The 21,031-nt window shown below is 46.8% G+C and overlaps 1 protein-coding gene across 2 annotated transcripts in view; it reads right to left on the reverse strand.

Moving 5' to 3' along the window:
• wwp1 (WW domain containing E3 ubiquitin protein ligase 1) overlaps window positions 1-520 on the reverse strand; it is a 54,231-nt gene extending 53,711 nt beyond the window's left edge. Inside the window, exon 1 of one of the 2 annotated variants that reach the window (XM_080543816.1) lies at window positions 443-520. The gene's annotated coding sequence lies outside the window, so the exon portion shown is untranslated. The remainder of the gene's footprint in view (window positions 1-442) is intronic. The other variant, XM_080543817.1, reaches the window with a different exon arrangement.
• Between the last annotated feature and the right edge of the window lie 20,511 nt (window positions 521-21,031).

The following is a 21,031-nucleotide window of genomic DNA, read 5'->3' on the forward strand; positions in this document are numbered from 1 at the left end:
CACAGTTGTAACACCAAAGTAGCCAGCTAGCTGTACTATAGCTGGGCCTCAACACCACAACAATCATCTCTGACTAGAGGCTACAAGCTCGCTAGGATGTCCGCCATCTTCTCAGTTACTCCCTTATTGTTTGTGTTTATTTGAGCAGTTATTTTCTCCAGTTGAGTGGTAAACGAATCTGTGTGTAATTAGCCATTAGATAGCATGTCAAACACGAACTCGGTAGCATAGCTAGCCAGGCTATGAGCCAGTGGACAGAGGAAATGTATAGCAGGCTAGCTGGCTTGGCTAGCGTAAAAACTGGCTAAATCCGAGGCCAGGCAGTTCCCAAGTCAGTTTTAGGATATTTTAAAAAGGCAACTGACTGACTGACTGACTGGCTGGCAAGCAACGAATTGTTGTCAACAGGAAGAGAAAGTCCACCGCTGCTGTGGTGTTTTACCGTCTGTTAGCTCCGCTCCGCCGGGTGTCTCTCTCTTCTCTGCGGCTCCGTTAGTAACACTCAACCACGACTTCCATCTCTCACCACAACACACAGGCTCACACGTCCCGCGAGAATCACACATCCCGCGAGAATGAGAATCCCACCGCAGCAGAAACAGACGCAGGCGGAGATCTGACGCCTTCCCGCGACTACGCATGTAAGCGAAACTTTGAAATTTTGCGCAAATAAAAGAATCCGTTTAATTCTAATGTCGACATTTCAATAAACATGTTGATGAGGCATGAAAAAACCATACACAAATCACCACCTAAACATGATGTTGTAGGTTGTTGATGTTGTCCAGGGCTGCCAAGTTTCACCAAAAGTTTGGAGTGAGATTTTTTGGCGGTGGAGCGATGCAAAACTGTGCACGTTTTGGCAGCGGCGGCCCGTCTCTCCCACCCAATTATTTGTGCTAGTTTCCTGCAATTTTACATGTTGTTCATAATAAACCAGCACAAGAAATGAAAATAATTAACATTTTATAAAACAAGAAAACAATTCAGACAATATATCATATTTATGAAATCTTAATAAACAAATACAGTAGCCTACAGACTCTAAAAGAAAAATTGGCCCCATCAACAGGACTCAGCCCCTTGGTCAGCAGCAGAAAGACCCTTGGACATCATCTTATATACAGTGCATTGCTCATAGATGGCTATCATGTTATACAGTACATACCAGGGTTTTTCCTGGGTCAGAATGAGGGCTTGGTGGTTGATTGGCGTGGTGCAACCGAAATGAGTAAACAACTAGTTTGAAACTAGCTAGTAACAACTAGGGGTTTAGTAACTATTAAATGCCTGCATTTAGTAATGACTTACGCCATATTGGTTGTCATGTGGGGTGGACTACACGCTGTTGGGGTTCGGTACGCACGCCCACCGAACATACAAGTCCCTGTACAATGCAAAAGACCGGGAGAGTCGTGTGTGTGTGTGTGTGTGTGTTGATTTTGTGTGTGTTTATGTATCGCATGTGTCTGATTTTGTGTTGATCTCTGTTACAGCTGGGTGAACTGGATAGGGGAGTTTAAAAAGTATGTGCTGGCTCAGGACACGGCACCAGACCTCCTCCTCGGACCCATCAGACGCTGATCTTTTCACCGCTGCCATCGAGGTCGACTCTCCTAGTAAGTGTACCTTTTGATGTGAATTCACTTGTAATGCACTTGTAATGCGCCACCCTAACACTGATATGTTTTGTCAGTCATGTACAGGGACACCCCAGCAGCTGTCGTCCCCTCTTCCTCTCTCTCCTCCTCCTCCGAGCAGCCACCGGAAGGACCAGGACCAGGACCAGGACCAGGAAGAAGCCTTCAGAAGCCTGCCTCCGGCAAAGAGGTATGTATGATGTGTGTGTGTGTCTGCCTGTCTGCTGCACATTCACACTCACTAACTGTGTGCCCCTGCTGTCTGCTGTGTGTGTTTCAGCTGCTTCCCCTCAGCTGGAGGCAGACGCTGCCTGAGGAGCAGCAGGAGTGGGTAGGCCGGGCCCTGTTCCAGAGGGACCCCAGCAACGGAAAGGTGGTCCTCACCTCACCACTCCGCCTGTGGTGGTACCCACCTGGCGCCCGGCCACTCTACACGCAGCCCCCCGCCAATGCCCACGCCTTCTTCCAGCGGCCATTCTGCCTGTGGATGCCCTACCGGATGTGGGCATATCACCTGAAGTGCCCCTCCGATGGGCGGAAACTGATGGCCGCTGGAATATATAAGACTGTCCGGAGGGTCTTGGACAGGAGTGGGTGGTATTACATGGCCACGGAGTGCCTGCAGTGCCCCTCCTGCCAGAAGAAGATGGCGGGCTGGTCGCAGGACATCTTGGAGCAGCTGGACATCGCTCACCGAGAGCAATTCCCAGCTGTTCTCACGTACAGGTATGTCACTTTAAGTCATTCATCATTTACTCAACAATGCGTTGTTGTTGTTGTTAACTTTATTTCTGTTTGTATTGTCTGTACACTCTCTGTTTCCACCCCAGGTTGTCCTGCGACAAGCGTGTGATTGCCTCGATAAAGGAGCGCACCCTGGGCAACGGTGTGTCTCGCCTCCGTGCCACCCTGGTGGAGCAGCACTCCAGGGAGTGGATGGCGCGGTCGGTAGAATACCTCTCCGTGCTCCGCAAGCTGAGGGCACCTGGAGCGCCACCAAAGGAGGTGTCGCTCCCAAAGCTTCAACAGGTGCCCGGACTCACCTGGTTCGGCCGGGTCTACGTCCTGGATGCCATGACCAGGCTGGGCGAGACCAAGGCCAGGGTGACGTCCATTTTTGGTGATCTCCTCAAAATGGACTCCACCAAGAAGGTGAGATTTCTCTCTCCACTGTGCCGTTACCCTGTATGATGTCTGTGTGCCTGGTGTCTAAATGTGTGTTTGTGCTGTGTCTTGCAGATCGCCAAAAAGCTTGCGGGTGGTGCCGCCGGCTCGGCCGCCTGGATGACCAATGTTGGCAACGAGTACGGGCAGGTACTCGTGTCCGTCCTCACGGCAGCCGAGGGGGACGGACTGGCCAACATGGCGGCCGGCCTGATGAGGCGTTACCGTGAAGCCGGAAAGGCCCCTCCGAAAGTCATGTACGTGTACCGGGACTGCTGTGTCACCGTGGGAACGTCTGCTGTGAAGAAGATGTACCACGAGTGGCACGAGCTGGTGGTCAGGCTCGACGTGTGGCACCTCATGCGGCGCTTCGCGGGGGGTGTCACCACAGACAGCCACCAGCTCTACGGCCTCTTCATGGCGAGGCTGTCCTTTGCCATTTTCGAGTGGGACGCCGGTGACGTCGCCCGCCTGAGAGAGGCCAAGCAGTCCGTGGAGGGGAGGGACGCCCACGTCAAGTTGTCCGCCAAGCAGCTCGCTCGACACTGTCGACGCCGTACGAGGGGAGCGGCGGAGACAGAGCGGCTCCTCCGGAAGGTGCTGGACGCCTTCTGGAGCTTGACGGACACCATGGGCGTCCCTTTGATCGACCGCGCCCGCATGGAGGAGATCTGGAGCACGCAGCGCCGCCACCTTGACTGGATCCAGGACCCGGAGGGGGTGGAGCTGTACACACAGACGGGAGAGGTCACCAAGGGTGGCGTGAGGCTCCCCGTCTACCGGTGCGCATGTGGCTCCACCTCCCTCGAGTCCTTCCACCTGCACCAATGCCGCTTCATTCCGGGTAAGTCTTTCTCCAGCAGAGCGTGCACATAGTCAATGTATAGTTTTACTTACTCTCCCCTCACTAATTGGATTTCTCTGTTCCTCTCCCATCTATGTGTTTTTCTAGGTACATCTGCGAGTGACGTCAACTTCCAGGTGTACCTGCTAGAGGGCCTGGCGCGGTGGAATGAAGACCGGGGACGAGCAGCAGTCGAGGGAGGTCAACGCGTGGCGCTGCGTTGCTACAGTGGCCAGCTGCAGCACAGCTTCAACCAGCTGTCCCTGGAGGTCAAGGGAGTGGAGCTGGTTGAAAACTACACCACGCCCAGGGAGTACACAGGTACTCAGAGAGCTCAGAGACAGAGAGTGTTTGCTGCTGTTTATTTATTTTAACAAAATAAAACAACAGAAAAGCTTAAAAGCAGAGTGTGTCTCTCTCCCTCTCTCTCTCTCTCTCTCTCTCTCTCTCTCTCTCTCTCTCTCTCTCTCTCTCTCTCTCTCTCTCTCTCTCTCTCTGCAGGGGAACTCTTGGGGGTAGAGTACCTGTATTCCCAGACAGGCACTGCGCTGCAGCCGGATCGAAACACTCCGGATGGGACTGACGAGGCCGAGGAGGACGACGACGACAGGACGACGGTGACCGATGAGGGCTTCGAGGAAGAGGAGGAGGAGGAGGAGCCAGAGGAGATCCGTCTCCTCGTCCATCACGACGCTCTCCTCCAGGAGCCCCACGGTGTGCCTGAGGCGTCGTCATCCCAGTTGGGATCCCCCCCCCACCCACCACCCCCCGAGGACGACATGATGGAGGTGCAGCAGGCTGAGGAGGATGAAGTGAGTGGACGGTTGGCTGTTAACAGTTCATATTTGCTTGGTGTTTGCTCGCAGCGTCGCCTCATGTGCTGTGTCTGTGTGTGTGTCTGTTTTTTTTTAGGACGTCATGGGGCCAGACGGTCACCTCGGTTACCATCACGTGGTGGCCCTGGCCCTTAGCCTCGTGGCGATGCGTCACCACGCCTTTGTCACCGTTCGTCAGTCCAGGGAGGTGGTCGCTCTTTGGGAGAAGCTGACTGAGCGAGACAAGGCGTCGGTGACCTTCCCCCCCCGTCACCAGGACAAGCTGGTCCAAGGCCGTTTTAAGACCAGTAACAGGCACGCTCACACGCCGGGAGTGGAGAGTGTTATACGGTAAGCAGTAACTGCATTAACAATTTCATTTTATTTTCAGAGCCTGCTATAGTCAGTAACTAAAGTCCCTCTCTCTCTCTCTCTCTCTCTCTCTCTCTCTCTCTCTCTCTCTCTCTCTCTCTCTCTCTCTCTCCAGTGTGGTCCTGGGCAAGGGGGCGGGTGCGGCACAGTCTCCTAATGCCAGCAGGCTTGTTGAAGCTGTCATTCTGGAGCTGTGCCGAGCTCACACCCACGAGGCCAAGACGATAGCCGGGGTCCGGATCAACCGCTGGGCTGCCATCATGAACGACTACAGACAGATCCAGGACAATGTGGTCAACTGTCATGCCCTCATGGCGTGCACCCGGATCCAGCTGTTTGATGTAAATCAACAGACCCTGGCGATGTGGTAAGTCAATATACTTGTGTTTGTTGTCATGATTAATATCTTTGTCACGATAAATAATGCATTGTTTTCTATCTGTTTTTTAATTTCTTGTAAGGCACACTCAGAGGAGCAAGGCGTTCATGCGAGACACCGTCGCCATGGCAGTTCCGGGGCCCAGCGCTCCGCAGACAGCAGCGGAGCACCTGCCTGCCCCACGGAGTCTTCTGGGAGAACCCCAACAGCCAGACCAGCCCCTTGAGCACCACCTGCCCGTGGACTCCTCTGGTCTGGCTGTCACCATCAGGGGTCCCCTGGCCCCGGAACTTTTTGAACTGCTCCTCTGTGACAAAAGTGCCACCACCTCCTCAGCCTCTGCCCCACCACTCGACACCACCACCACCACCACCACCACTACCACCACCACCACCTCCCCAGCCCCAGCCACTGCTCCAACCATCACTCTGGCCGCCATCGCTCGAGCCCCTTGCGTCTCCCGCTCTAGCTTGTGGAGGCACAAGCTCCAGGCAGAACAGGAGCGTCGAGCCCTGGAGTGGGGTCTCTTCCTCAAGCCCTTCACGAGGGCAAAACATTTTACATGCAGGCGCTGTGGCCAACCCAAGACTCGGGAATATGGCCACAGCAGATATAAGAATGAGACCTTTTGCGCCAGGGCCGACGGGGGGACCGTAGAGCAGTGGCTGGTGGAGAAGAAAAGTAGGGAGCGTGAGGGACAACCTCCCCCACCACCCCCCGCACCCTGAACTTTGTGCACCCTGTAAAGAGGTATCTATGAACCTGCTGAGTTCATTGCCTGTATATTTCTTTAATAAATCCTTTATTTTGAAATAGATCTTTTCTATGTCCTCATTTCCTCTTTTCTATGTCCTCACTTCACACTTCACACACAGACACACAGACACACACACACACTTCACACTTCACACACTACACACTAGACACTACACTCTTTTGTATCTGATGGTAGCTGTCCAGGCCCGTTTGTCTATCAGCGTGCCGGTCTGTCTGCCAGAGGCGTGAAGTTGTAGGTGTGTCTAACCAGGTGTGTATCCCACCCCCTTCACTTTCAAAGGTTAAAAGGACATGAGATCTCTGTCTTTGAACCACAGTCAGGATGAAGGCGACACAGAAGACCAGACACGTTCAAGATGAAGCCCAGCAGGATGAACCACAGCAGGAGGGTGTGCAGCCTATAAGAGAGGGTGTGTATTTAATCAATCAAGGTGTATTTTTTGTGTGTATTTCATCTGTGTGTACCAGTGTGTGCATCTGTTTCATTTTACCATGACTAAAAGAGTTCTCCATTGCCTGTGTTCAGTGTCCATGACCCTCAGCGATTACCGCGCCGCCGCTGTTGCTGCCCAGCAAGCCTACGCCGCTGCAAAAGCCTGTCATGCCGTTGCTTCTCCAGCAGCAAAGAGGAAGAGGAAGCGACCGACGTGCCAGACCTGTGGGAAGGAGAGGACCGCTAAGAACGGTCACACAAAGTTCCAGGGCACTCTCTACTGCCAGCTTGGCGAGGGCCCTGGAGCCAAGACTCGGGTGGAGTGGCGTCGGTGAGCAAGACACACAGGACCACGGTCTGCAGACGGAGGAGAAATAGGCGGCAGGACAAGAGGGTGCTGGAGGAGGAGAAAGGAAAGCCCCAAAGCGCGCCGGGGGACCCCTGCCCCATCTGTGACAGGCAGCCGAGGAGCCTGGAGACGGGGCATGCCTTCTACAAGGGCGCCGTGTACTGCGACAAGGAGGGGGGCCCCGGGCACGCACCAACAGCTCGTGAGTGGCTCGCGGGTCAGCGCACGCCAGAGGACGCCAAGAAAGTGCCAAGAACGACACTTTGGAGGATGAAGAAACGGTTTGGGAGGCAGGTCGAGGCTTCCTCTCCTTCCTCTCCTCCTTCTCCTCCTCCTCCTCCTTCTTCTCCTTCTCCTCCTTCTTCTCCTTCCCCTGGGCCTTCGAGGCCGCACAAGCTGTCTTCTTCTCCTCCTTATTCTCCTTCTCCTCCTTATTCTCCTTCTCCTCCTTCTTCTCCTTCCCCTGGGCCTTCGAGGCCGCACAAGCCGCACAAGCCGCGCAAGCCGCGCAAGCTGCGGACCTGCCGGCTGTGCCTCCAGCCTTGTCGAAAAGACTTTGGGCACAGTCGGTTGGAGGGGAGACCGTTCTATGCACTGTACTCCTGCAAGACAGTGGAGCTGTGGCTTGCAGAGAGGAGAGATTTGAAGACGCGAAAGCCACTGTAAATACTGTGTGTGTAGTCAATTTTTAGTCTTTTTTCTCTTATTTTAAATGTATTATAGTGTACTGTGTGCTTTTTTTTTACCTTTATTAAAATCATTAATCATTGAAAACATTATTTGTATTATTTTATTATTAAACACCACAAAAAATTAAAGCAGGTTGAAATAAAGCAGGTTGAAATAAAGCCATGCTGCAATAAACCATTCATTCATGTATTATTACACATTTATCACTAGTACAATATATAATAAAACGAAAATACATTGGTTTTGAACGAAATCGACAAATTTAGAACATAAAAGCATAAAAACACATCAATAACATAAAAGCATGTCTATAAATGCTTCTTTTTTTTTTTTGCCATTTAGCAGACTTCGTAAGTGCCTTACTCAAGGGCACACTAGTAGTGGTGTGTGGTTTCAGGCGGGATTTGAACTCACAACCTTCCGATCACAAGTCCATCTCACTATCCACTGCGCCAGGCGAGGGGAACGATAGTCTGTTAAGGGTGGGGAAGAAAGTGCAAGAGGGGGAAGAAGGGGAAAGAAGAAAAGGGAAGAAAAAGAGAGGAAAAAGGGAGAAAAAGAGGGAAAAGGAAGAGAGAGAAATTGAGGCTTCTTTTCCATTATCTACATGTTTAATAGTCTCAATGTATTATACACAATTAATGCACAATAGAAAAGGTCGCCTTTGCCATTTTTGTATGGGGGGAAGAATGGATCCGAAGGTCACCGGTTCAAATCCCGCCAGAAACAAGAAAAACAAAAAGTGTCTCCAAAAGTGTTGTTTTGTGTAAATTCAAGATCCTGTGAGCCAAAATCTTGTTTTTTGTTAGTTATAAAATTATCAGACCTGTTTCTTTCTCTTGTGGACTGGGCATAACTAGCAATGTGTCTGATTGATGTCAGAAATGTCAGATAAAATATTTAAATGTGAAAGATGTTTATTTTATTTAAATAATCACAAAAAACATACTCACACACAAATAAATAACTATTTACAGAGAAGTGATAAGATTTATATATGAAATAGAACTTTTAATTAAATATTAACAAATAAACACACATTCACACACAAATAAACAAGTTAACCTGAGGTACTATTTACTACTAACTATTTACAGAGAAGAAAAGAGCTACTCTTCCATCTTATTCTCTCTCATCTGCTTGATCCACTGGTCCTTCGTCAGAGACTCAGTCATAGGACAATATGGGTGTCCCTTATAATGGCTGTGGCCAGTCATTGCCTTGGGCTGCCCACACTTCTTGCAGCAGTTAGGCTTTCCACTCCGTTTGCGGACGTTCGGGGCAGCCAGATGAGGGGCAGGTGGAGCAAACAGGGTTTGGAGAATGACAGGAGGAGGGAGAGCAAACACAAGGGGGGAAGGGGTGGGGTTGGAGGGAAAGTAAAAAGTGGACTGGTGAATGGTGGGTTTATATTCCCAAACACCTGGGGCATACTTCTAGTGTGGTGAGGAAACAGCTGCCTCTTGGCTGCCAGCCTGGGTCTCACTGTGGGTGCGGGTGGTGCTGCAGTGGCTGTAGCTGTGGCCTTCCTCTTTCTATGAGCCTTCCCTGCTGTGCTCTGTGGCAGGTGGTAGGAGTGTTGAACTCCAGGCAGTTGAGGGGCAACGGCAAGGCGAACCTTGCCTGGAGGAAGGGACTCAGCAGCCACAGAAAGGCGAGGAGGCAGATCAATGCCCTGCTGCAGCAAGGATAAATCCTGCCTGGCCACCCTCTTGTTGTGCCACTGGATGAGGGTGGTCTGGTTGACATGCACCAGCTGCAACGTGGTGTCTTGTAAGAGGGCCCCGTTGGCCAGAATCAGTTGCCGAATAGTGTTATAGTCACGCAAGATGAGAGTCCATCTTGTCAGGGTCACACCGTCCTTCTTTTTTGGTGACCTGTGAATCTGGCAGAGCCTGACAAAGATGGACTCTATCAGTCGGCAGCAGTCTGGCCACTGCGCAGGAGAGCCGCTTGAAGAAACCACACAGTGTCTTGTGCTCTCCACCCCAGGGGTGAAGTCCGCCTTCTTTTTGGGGGACCTGAACCTCCCCGTCTTCAGCCTGTCCTGGTGCCGGGCAGAAAATACTACCCGCCTCTTGTCGTATTCCGGCAGGGCCTGCCACAAGCCGAGGATGGTGCTGACAGCCTGGTTACTGAGGACTAGGCTGGTCTGGGTCCTCAGGCCCACCAGATACTGTGCCATGCTGTCCACGTGGTCCATTCCCCCCACGTTGTTCTCATCCACTGCCTGAAAAATAATACCAATAACATGAGTTAGACACACATAGGAGATTAACAGAAACATTTTTGGAGAACAGTGGATTTACAGGGAGAAAGAGAATGAGAAAGAAAAAAAAGAAGAATTACTTACCTACTGCTCTGCAGGCAACTGTGGGGTGGGGGTGGTGAGAGCAGAGGACTGGGTATGTGGTGGAGCATACTGGAGACCACTGGTGGAGGCTTGGGCAGCTGATGGAGGTCGAGGTGGAGCAGGGGACCAGGCACCACATTCAGAGAGCAGGGTGGGCGGTGGAGTAAAAAGGGCACCACTGGCAGAGGACTGGGTAGGTGGTGGAGCATGCTGGAGGCCACTGGAGGAGGCTTGGGCAGCTGATGGAGGTGGAGGTGGAGCAGATTCAGATGATTCAGAAAGCAGGATGGGCGGTGGGGTGAAGAGGGCACCACTGGCGGTGAGGTCGTCAAGGCTAGCCACTGTGGGGTCAATGGCATCCCCTTGGAAGCCTTCATCCTCCAGTTCCTCTTCTATGGCCAGGTCCTCCAGCAGCTGGTCTGTCTCATCTGCCTCAGGGTCTATGTCCTGCATGGCTTGCCCTGTCTGCCTGTATAAGTAGTCCATGCCAATAAGCTCTCCTGTTAACGAACATGTTATGAACTGTTATGAACATACAAAGAAGCACAGATATGTACAGTTCAAAATACAATGCACCAGTATTGTGAGTTCTAAGTAAATATATGTATTTCTAAATAATGAAATTTACCAGTGTACTGTGCGGGGGGACGGAAGGAGGGGGCGTACTTCCGAACAAACACCTTTGTGCTGTGTGTGTTTACACAATGCACCAGCTTTCCAGAGTAGCTGAGGAGAGCTGACGGCTTCTCTGTCACAGCTGCAGCAGCCCGGTCCTGATTCCACCTGTTCAGGCCTTCCAGCAAGTACAGCTGGAAGTTGAGGCTGTTGGCCTGGGTCCCTGAAAATAAAAGAGAATGCATGAATGAATTATAGCATAAACTTATTATTTTAATTTGCACACAGTCTCTTCAAAAGCACTAATAAAGGAGCAATCAATATGAACATTTCAAAATAACAATGATGTAATTGAACTCACCTGGAATGAACCTGTTCAGGTGGAGGTGGAAGGACTCCAGGGCAAAAATAACACAGTTAAACATGAAAATACCTAACAACTAAAGATTTGAAAAAATGACTAGAACAATGTGATTCCATATGATTCAATAACTATATCTCTCTTCATCTGCAGTATAAAATATCGATGCGTGTTGTACATTGTTAAGTCGAGTAGGCCTACTGTAACTGCCACACACGGGGGTTGCTAAGTAACGGCTCTTTCCCAGACAGATCACTGGTCTTAGGTTCTCAGGTATGGAGATAGGAGGAGAGGAGAGCCTGTGGGGCTGGTTTAACTGCTGAAAACAGTCTACATGACTGTTGTACAGGGTAAAACTGCAGAATAATGAGGATATGTGAGAGACACGTATAGAAAACGATCAATGAATATGGAAGGGACAACCCATCAATTCCACAATATAAAAAGTAACCGAAGAGAAAAATATATATAACAACCAATAAAATTCACGTACTTATATATGCTTATGAAAATATCATGATTTGACTTTAAAACAGTGTTTCATTATGTTATACAACAGCCTAGAGTTATATGTATCCATTATATCTATTGTTTACATTCTATCATTGAGACCTTTCTCACATCTTCCATGTGATGTTCAGGCAAACACATACTATAGTAGCAAAACACCAAACCTCGTCCCTTTTTTTTAAAACAGAGAATTACAATTAAGCGAAAAATTCCCAATTATCAGCCTTAATGTTGTGCCAATAGAGGACAAGAACACCAAATTGTAAAAAGAAATTATAAACTGAGCTCACGTTTGACGGTTAATGAATGAATTAATTAATGGACTTTATTGAATGGGATAATACTCCAAAGCCTAAGCAAGGACAGCATTTCACTTCAATCACAAAAGTCTCTACGTCACCAAAACAAAAGCAAGCTTGTGTTAGTCATTTACTTATATATCTTCATTAGATTGCAATTGTTTTCCCGAAAAACTGCCATTAGAAAAGGGACAAATTGTGATATGTTGGTGTTGGTCACCTAGCCAAAAAGGCAAAACTGATATAATTTATAAGTAACTTGTCTTTCTGATGTGTCATATTCAGATTATATGCATGTAGTGATGAGTCTGAGACCAGTGGCGGCTGGTGCCAAAAATTTTGGGTGGGGCACAGCAGTGTGGCGGGGGGGTCCTCTTTCGCGCGCGCAGCGCGCGCGAATTTTTTCCGCGTGCACGATTTTTTTCCGCGTGCACGCGCATAAAACACGCACTGGCATTACAACCACTGTATAATTTCAACTTTCACCCTTAAAATGACCGTGTGGGCCATGGAGAAGTTACCCTGTCAACTACAGACACTGAGGTGGAAGAGTGACCGGTCTATGGACGTCGGTACGGTCCAATACCCAGTGTCAGACAAGGAGGAAGTCTAGTCAACAAGGCTAGTACAGGCCTCACAGCTACACTCAGGTTAATAAAGGTAGCAGATGAATATGTGTACTATGTGTCTGTGTGACATGGCTACATCAATGAGCAGAGATGAATGCTGCAGTCAGTAGTACAGTAACTATCTATTTCATAGACACATGATGGATGATGATGGAGAGTGATGGTGGTCAACACATCACAGCAGGTCAACACATTCAATGATGTATCACAACCAGACCATGTCAGAAACACAACCAGACCATGTCAGAAACACAACCAGACCATGTCAGAAACACAACCAGACCATGTCAGAAACACAACAATGCATCAGCTGAGTTAAAGAAAACCAACTCTTACCTTTGATGACAGAACATGAGCCGTGTTTACCCGTACCTCCGCCTTGCCCCGCGCATATTGCTATGAATAATTCGAAGATATGTGCTTGCACGTTAGGTGCAAGGCTGCTTGGTTAACCCATTAGCGGGAACATTATTAGTTGCACAAAATAGGCTGATTTAATTGACCATGAACATCAGAGACAGACATTACGAATCTTCATTTAAAATACTCCGGAAGCCCGAAGTCCGGAAAACCGGAAGTCGGGAGTCCTCAGCATAATGCATTGTCTGCAATACAACCGGAGATTTCTTGGCCAGGGCGCACATTTGTGCGCCCTGGCCAAGAAATAGAGACAGCCAATTGGAGCGCTGCTACAGCTCACGTGTAAGCCAAAAGTATTCGTCCTGGCATAGACTTGCATTGACACGGCGCCCCGCGTTCTCTCCCTATGTATTTTAACAGTGAGTTTTACACACACACGCACACACACGCAGATAAAAATGTTTATTGTATTGGAGGATTTTTAATGAATGCTGATAGGCGCCGACAGAATATCAGCCGCATTTTGTGAATAAACAATGTTTATTTAAAAAAAAAACTTTTACAAATCGCAACCCGGAAGTGAAGGTGGGGGCGGCGCCCCAGCGCCCTCTATCGGCCAGCCGCCAATGTCTGAGACACTTTACTGTGTATCCAATCCATGATACTGAGCATTAAGGAGAAACGCAGAGCTACTACTGTTTATCACTTGATTTACTTAAAAACTGTAATTAAACATCCGTTGTCCACTAGATAGCGCCATAGTCACGTTATCGGTGCTACTCGTATATACTGTATCTCATAATCGGTAAACTTCACATATTGTCAATAGCTCTGGCATGTATTACCATGGCATTCAAACTTAAAACATGTTCAAAACTTGGAAATCATTGAAATTTAATTAAAAAATAATAATAAAAAAGAACATGCCTTAGTTATAAATGTGTTGTGATGAGACTGAGAAAATAGAGAGCAAATCGAACAATGATATTGTCAAGATCGTTTTTTTAAAAGTTTTTTAAAAAGTTTCTTCATGGTGGTTGAGGGGTTGGTTCATGGTGAAGTTTCATATTATTGTCATCTTACCAATGTTTCATTTTGGTCTGTTGTAAAGATTAAACAGGCCAAAGAAAGTCCTCCGTTCTCCGTTTGTCGTCTCCAAGGTCTCCAAGGCCTTTCCGGAGGGGGAGGAGTCAAAATATCTGATCACCTGTATGGCCTCGGCTGGGCCCTGGGTCATTCATTCGTATCATTCATTCGTATCATTCATTCGCTGGATCTCATCATTTTCATCATTTATTACGTAAGTTATGCATTTTTTTCTTCATACAAGCAAATAGAATAGCAGTATTGAAACAACTTAATGTTCTGTAAAGTTTAAAACTAATCGTATGTGTTTTTATATGGAGTTCGCCTAGATCAGTGGTTCCCAACCACTGTGCCGCGGCACACTAGTGTGCCGTGAGAGATCATCAGATGTGCCGTGGGAAATTATCAAATTCCACTTACCGTATTGACCCGAATATAAAACGGGGGTTTTCCCCTGGAAAAAAGTCTGGAAAAGTTGCGTCTTATATTCGCACCCTAGACTTTTACACGTCAATATTAATTCACAACAACGTATGTGGAGACACACTCACACACACCCGCGGAGACACACTCACACACACCCGCGGAGACACACACACCCGCGGAGAGACACCGCAGAGACACACTCACACACACACCCGCGGAGACACACTCGGACCAGCTCGAAAAAAGTGTCTCAAGTGGTTGGTCAAGTTAACAAACAACAGAGGAGGAGTTACGATGCCAATGTTAAGACCATGGATGAATGAATCAATGAAGCAGAGGCATCAAACAACTGTCGAGGAGCCAAGAAATATGATATTACAGAGTGTAATGTTAGAAGTTGACGAGCCCAAAAAGATCGGCATAAGAATGGTAACAGTCAGAGAAAAGCGTATCGCCGTCCGCAAAGCGGCCTCTTCCAGGTGATTGACAGGAGGGTGTGTGAATAAGTGACTGAAAAACCTAACGATTGTATGCCCATACCCCAAGATGATAAAAATAACCTACATTGTTTCGTTCATTCATTAAGACGATTGCCAGACGCATTGCTGACATGTCTGCAGACATCAAAAATTTTGTTTTGGAGAAGATACGTGGCAGTGGGCAGTTTGCTTTGCAACTTGAGTCTTGGCTCAACTCTTGGCCAATGCACGCTTTGTGGATGGAGACACAATCACAGAACATTTCTTTTTTGCAAGACATTGCATAAAAAAACAACAGGGGAGGAAATATTTCAGATCACATCAGAGCAGGGGCGCCGCTAGGGGGTGGTAAGTTAGGACGATTCTAAGGGCCCAGCACTGACAGGGGCCCATGAGAATCTTTTTATTTATTTTTTATATATATTATATTTATAAATAATATTATTATTATTATTATCATAAGGACGTTAATGTAGCCGAATTCAAATTATAATTCTATGTATTAAAAAAAGTCACAAAAGAAACAAACTGGAGTTTTGTTTCTCTATGTTTAACAAAATTAAGCCTTATTATTTACCCCTCTATTTATTCACTGCATGGTTCAGTCCACCGTGCGCGAGCTGCTAGACTAGAGGAACGTTACCGCACATATTCTGACAAGGTTTCCATGACCAACATGTCCTGTATGTGTGTGGGACAGATGGAGGAAATGCATCAAATGTACGTGTGCGTGCGTAGACGACGTCGTGAAAGGCAAAGCCAAAGTCAGGGTCACAAAAGAGAAAAGTAAAAAAAATCACTAAAAACAGTGGTTTAGTGATCTAATCACTGCGTGGATGATCTAGTTAGCTCGCTATAGCTAATTAACATTAACTTCAAGTATAGTTAACTTACAGTGCACTGTCAGTATAATTTCAGTTAAATGTATGAGATGAGGGCAATTTTGGTCCAAATATAGGTTATTAGAGCTCAGTGAATTTGTATCCAGCAGCTATGCACTCTTGCTATAGCTAGCTAGCTAACTAGTATAATGTTACATGCTAATGATGTCATGCACAGATGCACCTCCCAGTTGAAGGAGAAGGGGGTGAGCAGTAGGAGTTTGGGGTTAACAAACAGATTTTGAATATTTTAATGTATGCTGCATTACCATGCAAGCATTGAATACAACTTTAGCTAATATTCATATTTAGTTAATAGTTCTTCCAGTAATTGCAATAACATTGACCACTGGCATCTTAATAATATTGTTAGCTAGCTAGATAACATTTAAGTTAGCTAATCTGGTGTAATGTATGTATTATTATGTTAATACTATTATAGGACATATTATGAATTATGTACCTATGGATACTCCATGCCAGGGCCCTCTTCAAGCAAGGCAGCCAGAGAGGAGAGCAGAGGTGGGGGGGTAGTGGTGGTCTAGTGGATAGTGAGTTGGACTTGTGATCGGAAGGTTGCGAGTTCAAATCCCGCCTGAAACCACACCACTACTAGTGTGCCCTTGAGTAAGGCACTTAGCCTTCAGTTACTCCAGGGGGAATGTCCCTGTAATTCGTAATTGTTTGGATTAAAAGCGTCTGCTAAATGGCAAAATTAATTAAAATTTAAAAAATTAAGAGGTAAAGAGGCAGAAGAAGAAGAGCAAGAAGTAACAAAGGACAATGACAGCAGCACAGCAAGTTGGCTTCATCACTAGATTTCAAGGATCTTATTAAAGATTTTGCTACTAAGAAGGCCCAGCGTTTAGCTTTGATTTGATTTGATCTCTTTACTCCTATCTTGAATCGTTGTGCATTAGGCTAGATATAGTTTTTAGCTCTCCAGGTATACTATTCCACAGTACTGCCACAGTGTAAAAATAAAAATCTTCCCATTTCACTATTCAATTTCGCTGGCACCATGTCTGTGTTGCTCCCTCTTGTATAAGACACGTTTGTCTTTGTGTGAAACAAGCAATGCTGAGTCAGTAAATATCTCTGCTGTAATTCTTCATTGATCTAATCCTGACAGTATTATGGCCAACTGATCTTTACAAGATCTACATTTATTTAGACACAATACCACCCCATTAAAATTATATGTTTTACTTTTTGTGTGATTTATACTTTTATAATTGGGTTCCAATCTTCATTTAATTATACTTTTGTCCTTGTGTTGTTCAAGTCTTAATTTAATAAGTTAAAGAATGTTGAGATTTCTTTGCTGAATTGTTGATTCCTGTATTAACTGTAATTTTAAATTACATTTACAAAAGATGTCCATCATTGGATTTCTTACAGTGCATCAATAGTTCAACTGGGTTTAGGTTGATGGGTGGTTTAGGTGGGGGGGGCCCAAAATGACATTCTGTCATCGGGCCCAGAATCTCTAGCGGCGCCCCTGCATCAGAGTATGTCGAACAAGGAGGACTTCAGTGGGACAGCTGCGTAAGTGTCTGCACCAGGGGCGGATTTAGGATCGTAGGAGATCCGGGGCTTAGCCCAGAGGGAGAATGTGATGTACGGAAAATGTTGCCTTCAACCTTCAACTTACCACCACCTTAAAGCGGACAAAAGGCACTGGAGAACACATATACATTCACACCCTTTAATGAAGCAAACTAATTGTGGTGGTTCTGGGCACAGAGGGAGGTCAGCACACGTAGCTCCCCCTGTCAGTCAGTCACCATCATTTATATTTGTATAGAATTACATAATTGATGGGCTGAGGCTAGTTATGTTACAGTATGTATATCAGGGCAGACTCTGTGCCCACCACTTATATTGTATTTAGAGTCTTGTCCTGTGTTATATGACGATATATTACATGTATTGTTGGCCTGTGTATTCATAGCTTTCAGTCACGTGGTTTCTTCCCTAGCAACCACCAACCTGACGGGCAAAAAGTATCATAGCAACATCGCTCAACATGGCTGCCTACTATTTAGACCACCTCACCCATGAAGAACTATCAAGATACACGACGGTGATAGGAGTGGAGGATTGACACCATTCAAATAGTGTTGGATTCCCTGTCTTCTACTCTATCCGGACACGTTGGAATTATTATCATAACCCCCGGAGAATCAAAGTTATTGACCTGCAAAGGGTGCCTCCTTGACCGGCTTTTCACGTGAATAACACCGGTTATGGAGGTGGTACAAACATAAGACTATTATTGCTAAATTCACCATCAGTATACGGTCATTTTGAGCCCTTAACCACCGCGCTGACACCCCGAGAAGATATACTTTTAATATGAAACTCGATCAACCGGGCGTTCACCGGCTGCTGGACGAAACTCCCAACTCCCGCTGTCAGCGAGGCGAGGGAATATTTATATCCGGGAATTCGCTCCTTGCTGTGTCCACGGTGATAGGAGTGGAGGATCGACTCCATTCAAATAGTGTTGGATTCCCTGTCTTCTACTCTATCCGGACACGTTGGAATTATTTTCCTAACCCCCGGAGAATCAAAGTTATTGACCTGCAAAGGGTGCCTCCTTGACCGGCTTTTCCCGTGAATAACACCGGTTATGGAGGTGGTACAAACATAAAACTTTTATTGCTAAATTCACCATCAGTATACGGTCATTTTGAGCCCTTAACCACCGCGCTGACACCCCGAGAAGATATACTTTTAATATGAAACTCGATCAACCGGGCGTTCACCGGCTACTGGACGAAACTCCCAACTCCCGCTGTCAGCGAGGCGAGGGAATATTTATATCCGGGAATTTGCTCCTTGCTGTGTCCACGGTGATAGGAGTCGAGGATCGACTCCATTCAAATAGTGTTGGATTCCCTGTCTTCTACTCTATCCGGACACGTTGGAATTATTTTCCTAACCCACGGGAAATCAAAGTTATTAACCCGCAAAAAGTGGGTTTTGCCCGTGGGTTTTGCCCGCAAAAAGTGCCTTTTGCCCGTCAGGTGGGCGTTTCCACTATGCTGTGACGTCACATGAAAGCTATGAATAGTACTGTGAAATCAAATCCCCCCTGGGACATTAAACAAACTTAGTTAGTTAGCGTTACATCTTAGGATAGATTTGAGTCATGTTCTGTATACATACATACTACCATAAGGGCATACTTAATGTGGTTACTCCATGTTTACTAGCTGTAACATTAACGTTACATCATTCTTTTTCACTTGTTACTCAGTCAACCAGAGTGCAGATATCAAAGACTATCAGCCTGTTATTCACTTTATTTGTATAAGTATTATCCTTTGTTTGATTTCTTACCATGTACCGTAACAGTACCTTGCTATGTTTCATTTTCATTATAACATAACGTTATGTTATGATAGCCAGCTAGCATCAGCAAACCGGAAAAGTAGTGTCAGTGAGTCAGTCACCTTTCTAATAAGATTCACAAACCTGAAACATCATCTATGTCATCACTGCTGGTGATGTCATTCTTGCTGCTGATACTGCTGCTGCAACAGTTCTTGGCGCTTGTTTTGTTGAAAACAACTTTGGGATATCCATCCTTACAATTTTGTCAGGCACTGATTGAGATCACTTCTTCTTCAGGGCAGGGCAGGCTACGCAGTACGCAGGCTAATGTCGCGCAGCTGCTGCCTCTCTGTTGGACTCCGGTACTGCACGTTACTCAAGATTTTTTATTTTTTTTATTTTTTTTAAGTAAAACATTCGGGGCTTTTCAGAAAACATCCGGGGCTTGAGCCCCAGTAGTCACCCCCTAGCGCCGCCCCTGGTCTGCACTGATGGAGATATCTGATGTGTTGAATGCTGTTGTTCGTATGGTAAACTTAGTAAAAACAAGACCTCTGAAAAGCCGCTTATATGCAGCATTATGTGAAGAGACGGGAGCCCAGCATAATACGTTATTGCTCCATACGCCGATGATTGTCCCGCGGAAAAGTGCCGCCCGCGTGTTTGAGTCACGGGAGGAGCTGAACACCGTTTTAACTGATGAGAAGTGTGATGACGCAAAGCTGCTTGCAAGTGACAAATTGTGCGCAAGGCTCGCATACATGGCCAACATACAGGGCCAGGCTTCGCACTGAGTGAGTATAACGACAAGTTCATATAATGTTACGTATATGATAGGCTACTATGTATCATTTTGTAACATTTGGGATGGCGGTGTGCCGTGGGATTTTTTCAAGGTAAGAAATGTGCCGTGGCACAAAAAAGGTTGAAAAACACTGGCCTAGATAATATGACCGTGTACACGTGTACACGTAATTGTCAGTTTTAACCGTTAATATAAGCCTAGTTATTTCGTAATTGGTTTAGTTTAACTTCGGTTTGAATATTGGAAACAAATTCCAAGTATAAATATGTTAACTTTGTGTATGAAATGCAACGTGTGGTTAATGGATGGGAGCAGGGCAATAGGTCAGCTATTGTGTAACTATAATAATAATAATAATAATAATAATAATGGATTTTATTTATAAAGCACTTTACATTTCAAGAATCTCAAAGTGCTACAGTCAATAAAAGAAACAAAAACAGCACAACACAATAAAGATCACTAAAAACATCAAAAGCAGAAAGGTTAAAAAGACACTGTGGCATAAAACTAAAGAAAAGAAAAAAAATACAAATCTGGCTACTGGAACGCCTTGTTAAAAAGATGAGTCTTAAGTCCGCTCTTAAAAGAGTCGACCGACTGTGGTGCTCTCAGGTGTAGTGGGCAGGGAGGGCGTTCCACAGTTCGGGGGCGATGGAGCAGAAGGCCCGGTCTCCCATGGAGCGGAGGTGGGTCCTGGTGGGTTTGAGGAGGTTTGCATTTGATGAGCGGAGAGTGTTGCAGGGCAATAGGTCAGCTATTGTGTAACCTAATGGTCTGATATAATCCTGATATTTACATTAAAGTCGACAGTATTACCCTAACACCCCTGGTAGCTGAGGCTGATATCCTGAAATTACCATTGATATTAACAGTGTTATTGTAACACCCCAGGGGAGGCAAACAGGTCATGTGTAATAACAACAGTGCAATTAGTCATTTAAGTGTATTATAATGTGCTGTTTTATTGTCTTTGTCTTTCAGAAAATGGCTTTTGCACCAGTGTTTACATTCGAGGCCCCTACCAACGAGCTCACGCTTCGCCCCTCTGCCGCGGCGGCGGCACACACCGCCCGAAGCCGCCAGCAGACCTCCGCTGGTGGGCGGAATGTGGTGAAGAAGGGTGACCTCTTGAAGGCGGAGGCGATGGCCAGAGCCTGCCAGAAGGGGGATGGCAGCGACCAGATGGTCCTGGCTGAGACTGAGCTCCAGTTTGGACAGTATTACGGGCAAACAATCCGGTGGCTGCTGGAGAACGATGTGGGCTACGCCGTCAAGATCTTGGCGGTCCACCAGCAGGAGAGAGAGGAAAGGGTAAACATAACAACACCCCTAATGCAGAACAAGGACGACCTTGCCTCCTATGCCAAGCTTTTCCCCCCCATGGTGACGGCCGTTGCCAGGCGTAAGTTGTGCAAGGGC

This window comes from Nansenia antarctica, assembly GCF_963989245.1.
Source record: "Nansenia antarctica genome assembly, chromosome: 13".
Classification (NCBI taxonomy): domain Eukaryota; kingdom Metazoa; phylum Chordata; class Actinopteri; order Argentiniformes; family Microstomatidae; genus Nansenia; species Nansenia antarctica.